Below are 6,725 nucleotides of genomic sequence, written 5' to 3'. Positions count from 1 at the left end.
ATCTAACTGCAACATCTATAATATTAATCTCACCTGTCTGTTTAAGTATATGTTTGTATGCCTGCCTAAAACTTTCGACAGAGGCGACTGATTTTAACGAGATCAGTATCGTTTTGAAGCTCGACCCTTCAGACAACAAATATTGAAGAATTGGCTGAAAATATTAATTCCTTCATCCTCAACTGGGCACTTTTCTACTAGGAAGAGTGGCTTTTTTTTTCGCCAAAATTTTCGGAAGTCATCCCTTTTTTTCAATTGACTAGCCTTAATTTAAACCTTCGCCACTTCCGGTTTGGCGATGGACGCAACGGCTAAGATGTCACATTTGTTTTCGTTCTTTTCCCCCTTCGCGTTACGGGCTCGAGACTGCCTGCTTACTACCACTTTTTTTTGGTCAACACACACCTCCAAATACCCGGGTAACGCCAGGCACCCAGGCTAGTTTATATATATATATATATATATATATATAATAGATAGTATACGTCTGTACATACATTGACAGCTTGATTTAGTTTCGTTAATCAGTACTAGTCTTAAGAAACGATAATGTAAAATGACTATTTTGTCATCCATAACTATGAAGGTTTAACTTTCAGAAAAAAATGTTACGGGTGTCTTGTTAGACTGAGTTAGTGTTAAGCAGGGATCGAGAAAAAATTGTAGATTATTTGCGCCACCGGTATCCATAGAAGTCTGAGTTTCGTAACTGAATACTTGTGTGGATGTTATCACAGTTGACTAGTGTTGATCCGTGATGCATACGCATTAAACGATATTTGGGCAATTTGTAAATATCTGAAGCTTGTAAAATATCATTTGACTGAGCCAGTGTTCAGAAGTACACGAGAGAAACATTAATTATTTCGGCCATCAGAAACAGAAAGTCGTGTGTTGCCTATAAATAAATGCGTGTAGAGAAAGTTGAAATGATATAAAAAAAAAACTGTTGGTAAAAATCAATAGTTTCAATTGAAATAGCATGCCATGTTTATGCTCGCAGAAGTTATGGTCACGTGATTAATTTTTGTCTAGTTTAATTTGTTTATTATATAAGGATACTATTTTACATGATTTCTTTTGTTAGTTGTATGACAAGTTCGTGAGCCATTGGTTACTGAACGTTTTTCTCTTAATTAATTTTTAAGAATTAGCATGGATGGTGGTGCCCGGATTTGCCCGGCCGTAAAATACAATTTACTATGATATTTCAATTTGTCCAATTTCATATATATATATGTTGTGTCTGCACAAATAATTAACAAGAACACGAAAGTAAAGATATACAATAATATATTAGGAAGAAAAGTTATATACATATTTACATGTCTTCAGATATACTTCAGTTGGAGATATTCCGGCAGGTGGCGTGTTGCATGTCTTACTGGAGGCAGCATAGGCGTCTTGCCTATTTGGCAGTCGTTCCGAACTCCCCCGGTATTGGTGATTGATACCTTTATATATCTCATTCACCCGCCTATGTTAATTAGTAGGCGTCTCCACAACAATATTATTATAGAGTCATAATTTCAATAGTGATAAAAGTATTTGAGTGCCATCTGCTAGAATCGAAACCGAAAGCAAAACTTTAACATTCAAGGCTGATGGCGTTACCACTGTACCAATGTGATACGCATATGAACTGATTAACAAATAGAAATTAAAAATAAACTAATAAATGTACACAATGTGACCTCTTTTGGACTCATTTTAGAACTATTTTAACCGACTAAAGACCCATACAATAACTGCCCGTAATATATCAATCATTTGAGGCCCCTACCGCCACTCTACGACTTCTAGTTTCGGGAGAGATAGAGTTTGGAAATATGAAGACTGACCGACAGACATATAGTCTTTTATATATTAGATATCATTTAAGACAAGACGGGCACAATCAAAATATTTTCGGTTTTACAGAAACAATTAATCTTAGATGAGGTAAAGAATATTTATTGCTTTGAATTTAAAAATATCATTTTTACGATGCGTGCACGAGTCTACAAGTCTCGTATAACGATATGTCAGGCGATCGATAAATTGGTCGCTTCATTTGTCACGCTGTAGATTAAGCCGTATTTATATCGGTAAGAACTCAGATTGAATTGAAGGATTATATTAAATGTACACGTCTGTGTATTTAAAAAGACCTTTATCCATAAATATGTATGTTCTTGCTTCAGTTTGAAATAGAATTTTAATGCTGGGCGCGAAAATTTGAACTACCCACCCTATATTTGATACGCAGAAAATAATCTCCAAAAAACTTTGTCAGACGTTTGAAATTATATTTACGTTTATCTCTCACAATTTAGTTTGAAATAACATTTATGTTACTTTCTCGTGCTTAAGTTTATAAAATACAAGGCCGATAGACATTAGTCGCGTTGTCTCGTGTAATGAATAAATGCGTGAATGTAGGATTGACATGAAATTCTTAAAGATAAACTAATATGACCGAAAAATGGGTTGAAATGACTTAAATAAATGAAAATTAATTTAAAATGACTTTAATGAACTTAAGGATGAATTGAATGAGCTTAAATAAGACTTAAATACTTAAAAATAATTGGAATTCATTAAACAACTTGAATGGTCTGGAGTATAACTTGAATGGCTTTGAGACTGACTGGTTGTAAATTGGGTGATCATTTTACATTAAATAAAAACAGATAAGTGATCCCCCACTTTATATCACAATAAGTACAGCATGTAGTAAGAACAGATACTACACTTTGACTTTGGCCAAACAGCCAAGAAAAGGGTATTTATTTGCTCCCCCGCGAGCAAATTAGGCACGAGGCCGATTTTTAATGTGAGGAGTGAAGGGGAAATGGGGACCAATTCCCCGGGGTGTAGGGGAGCTGGATAGTGACAATTGGTATGAAGGGTTGCCCCTACATTGACCAAGGTCTTACATGTGGAGTTGCCCCCACATACAGTCTTTGCTTGCAGATTGAATGGTCTGGGGTATAACTTTAGTTGCTTTGAGACTGACTGGATGTAAAGGGATGATCATTTTAAATAAAAGCAATACAGAAAAGTGATCCCCCACTTTATATCACAATCAGTACAGCTTGTAGTAAGAACAGATACTACACTTTGATCTTGGCCAAAAGGCCAAGAAAAGGGTATTTATGTGCTCCCCCCACCGAGCAAATTAGGCACAAGGCCGATTTTTAATGTGAGGAGTGAAGAGGAAATGGGGACCAACTCCCCGGGGTGTAGAGGAGCTGGATAGTGACAATTGGTATAAAGGGTTGCCCTACGTTGACAAAGGTGTTATATGTGGGGTTGCCCCCACATATGGTCTTTGGTTGTAGTATCGGTCGGAACAGATACTACACTTTGATCTTGGCCAAAAGGGTATTTATTTGCTTCCACACCGACCAAATTAGGCACAAGGCCGATTTTTAATGTGAGGAGTGGAGGGGAAATGGGGACCAACTCCCCGGGGAGTAGGGGAGCTGGATAGTAACAATTGGTATAAAGGGTTGCCCCTACATTGAGCAAGGTCTTATATGTGGGGTTTCCCCCGCGTATGGTCTTTGCTTGCAGTATCTGTTCCGGCAGATACTACACTTTGATCTTGGCCGAAAGGGTATTTATTTGCTCCTCCACCGAGAAAATTAGGCACAAGGCCGATTTTTATGTGAGGAGTGAAGCGGAAATGGGGACCAACTCCTCGGGGAGTAGGGGAGCTGGATAGTGACAATTGGTATGAATGGTTGCCCCTACGTTGTTCCGATGCAGAACCTATCCAAAAACACCACCAGGCATATTAAGTACCTACTTCTAGAAATTCATAAAAATCATTCCAGCCATTTCCATAAGAAACTCAATCACACACACAGTCACACACTCAGAAGAACCTGAAGTCCTATCTAACTAATATTCCTGGTGATCCAAGTGCAAAAGAGATTCAGACAATTACACTTAAGGGAACAGCGAGGATACTAAAAAGAGCTCTTGGTTGCTTTCAATAAAAAAGCGGGGCAATGTTGGCAGCTGGTTTGGCTGCCCCATACCCAGCATTACAATCTTCAAAGGAAGAAAAAAAAAGGTCCAACTCTCTTCCTGGTCCACACTAACGATCTCTCAAATCACATCCCAAGTTCATTCGTATACATTTATGCTAAGGACTACCATCTATGACAACATTTCTAAAGCTGTAAATGTCCAAGATCTTTGATTGTCTCTCCTCTGATCTTGAGCACGTGGTGCAGTGAGGAAAGGAGAGGCAGGTTAATTTCATTGCATCCAAAACCAGGCTTCTATCCTCCCATCATCAACGTTTTGACCGTCTGCCATCAATTGGAATGGATATTTCTGCCAGCAATTGGAATGGATAGGAAGGTTTCATGTTAAGGCAAGTTTCTTACTCTAACTTTTATCCTTATCTGAAATAGAACACGTACATTAAATCCGGTGTAAAGGTTGCTGGGAAAATGGTGGGGTCGATCTATCGGTACGTTAGGTATCTCACTGCCGATGCCATTCTCTACCAGTGTAAGAACCAAGTACTGCTACTAGAAGCACTTTAAAATCGATTTCGTAGCTTAGTAGGTTATGCCCTTTTCACATTCCCTGTAAACTTTTTCCTCACAGAAGACACGTCAAACCTCTCTTTCCTCTATCGTTATTTTCATGGTAAGTGCTTGTCTAAGTCTCAACTTGTGGTCCACCCTGACAAATTCTCGCGAAAAACACCCGACTAGCTGAAACCAATATCAATAATTTTCCTCACACTTTATCTGTGTCAGAACCTAAACGTTGATTCCATGAACCAAGTTTCTTTCTTAGAACTTCCGTTTGCCTTCTTTCCAACTAACTACAATAGGATCATCTTACAGTCCGATGTAAACAAGTTCTTAAAGAGCCGCCCCCTTAAATAATCAAACTTACCAAATTTCCATTACTAACGATTACTACGATATTGTCCTATTGGCTACTGTACACTCTTTAACCCTTATCTCTTAATAAATTCTGACTCTCTTGTAAAAAAGTTTCGATTCATTTTTTCAATTTTATTTTTAGTCTGTCAGTTTACTTAACATTTCTATCTGAATGTTTCAGTTTTTATCACTTTTTTCAACTTTGTTATGTACGCTTTACATCCCAGCATTTAATCCATTCTTAACTTTCGATTGTTTTATCTTTTTGTTTTTCATTAATTTTTAAATTCAATTATCCATTTTTATTGCTAATATTGCACCTGACATCTGGATTTTGTACTTGGTTGTAGTCTATTTTAATTTCGATTACGAATTTTCCCTTTTGGTTTATTACTACAGTTTTTTCATGATTTTAAAAAATTTTCTTCAACATTATCTCATTTCTTTCTGAGAGTTATAACACGATTTCCTAAACCTTTCTCGTATATATATATATATATATATATATATATATATATATATATATATATATATATATATATATGTATATGTATATATATATGTATATATATATATATATATATCTTCCCAGCAAGAACTTGTCGGCTTTCAGAAATTATATATTCAGCATCTTATTTACAATCTTCCGAGATATACTATCTGCTTGATAATCGAAATTTATATCTCGCTATAAATATCTACCTTGAACAGGGGGTGAAACCTACTTATCCTTGCAATTCCAATATGAAAATCCATGTTTGGGAATTTTTGCCTAGATCTTGCTATATCTCCACGCGAATTCACATGAGTTTACGAATATTTCAAGGATTATGCAAAGATTTATAACTTTCATAAAGATTTTTTTTTTACTTATGAGTCAGTACTTATCAAGGCTCGAAAGCCACTCGAGTATCAAAACCTATTTTTCTACGTATCTGTATTTTTTGGATACTTAAACAGTTGCCATGTTCTTCGCTATCCTGAACCCCAACCTAAATATTTGACTTAAACATGCAATATTTTTTTTACGTTTTCCCATTCTTTGAACTTAGATTATTTAAATCTTCGATTCCTGCGTTCTTTACCTTAAAGTTGTTTTTTTTTATTCATATATCTACCTTTATGCTTTGGTTAACCCCATTTTTGCTTTCTGCACTTTATTTTTCTCGTCCATATCTTTTTCTTTTGTCCTTCTTTAATGATCCGCATTACTTCAGAGTGACTCCTATTTTTTTTTACTTCTTTTACTATTACTCTGCTTTATACTACACTTCGTGTTTTTTATCTCACATTCTCTAAAGTATTTTCTCATATACTTATGTTCTTTTCCTTAAGTATATTTTTTATGATTTAAATATTTTCCAAACATAAATATTTATACTATTTATAATCTTAATTGGTTATTCATTAATTCTCATTTCCAATTACAATGCTATTTTGCAAGGTATATATATATATATATATATATATATATATATATATATATATATATACACATATATATGCATATATATATGCATATACATACATATATATACATATAAATATGCATATACATACATATATATACATATAAATATGCATATACATATACATATATATACACACATATATATACATATAAATATGCATATACATATACATATATATACACACATATATATATACATATATATACACGTATATATATACATATATATACACGTATATATATATACATATATATACATATACATACATGTATATACATATACATATATATACATATATATATACATATACATATATGTACATATATATACATATATATATACATATATATATACATAT

At 34.4% G+C, this 6,725-nt stretch overlaps 1 pseudogene; it reads right to left on the bottom strand.

Moving 5' to 3' along the window:
- Positions 1–3,006: 3,006 nt before the first annotated feature.
- Positions 3,007–3,133, bottom strand: LOC145244067 (U2 spliceosomal RNA; annotated as a pseudogene).
- Positions 3,134–6,725: the final 3,592 nt, after the last annotated feature.

Source organism: Euprymna scolopes, chromosome 22 (genome assembly GCF_053919585.1).
Source record: "Euprymna scolopes isolate OS-2025 chromosome 22, ASM5391958v1, whole genome shotgun sequence".
NCBI lineage: Eukaryota > Metazoa > Mollusca > Cephalopoda > Sepiida > Sepiolidae > Euprymna > Euprymna scolopes.
Note: the sequence above shows the minus strand (reverse complement) of the source record. Positions and strands in the feature narration are given on the sequence as shown.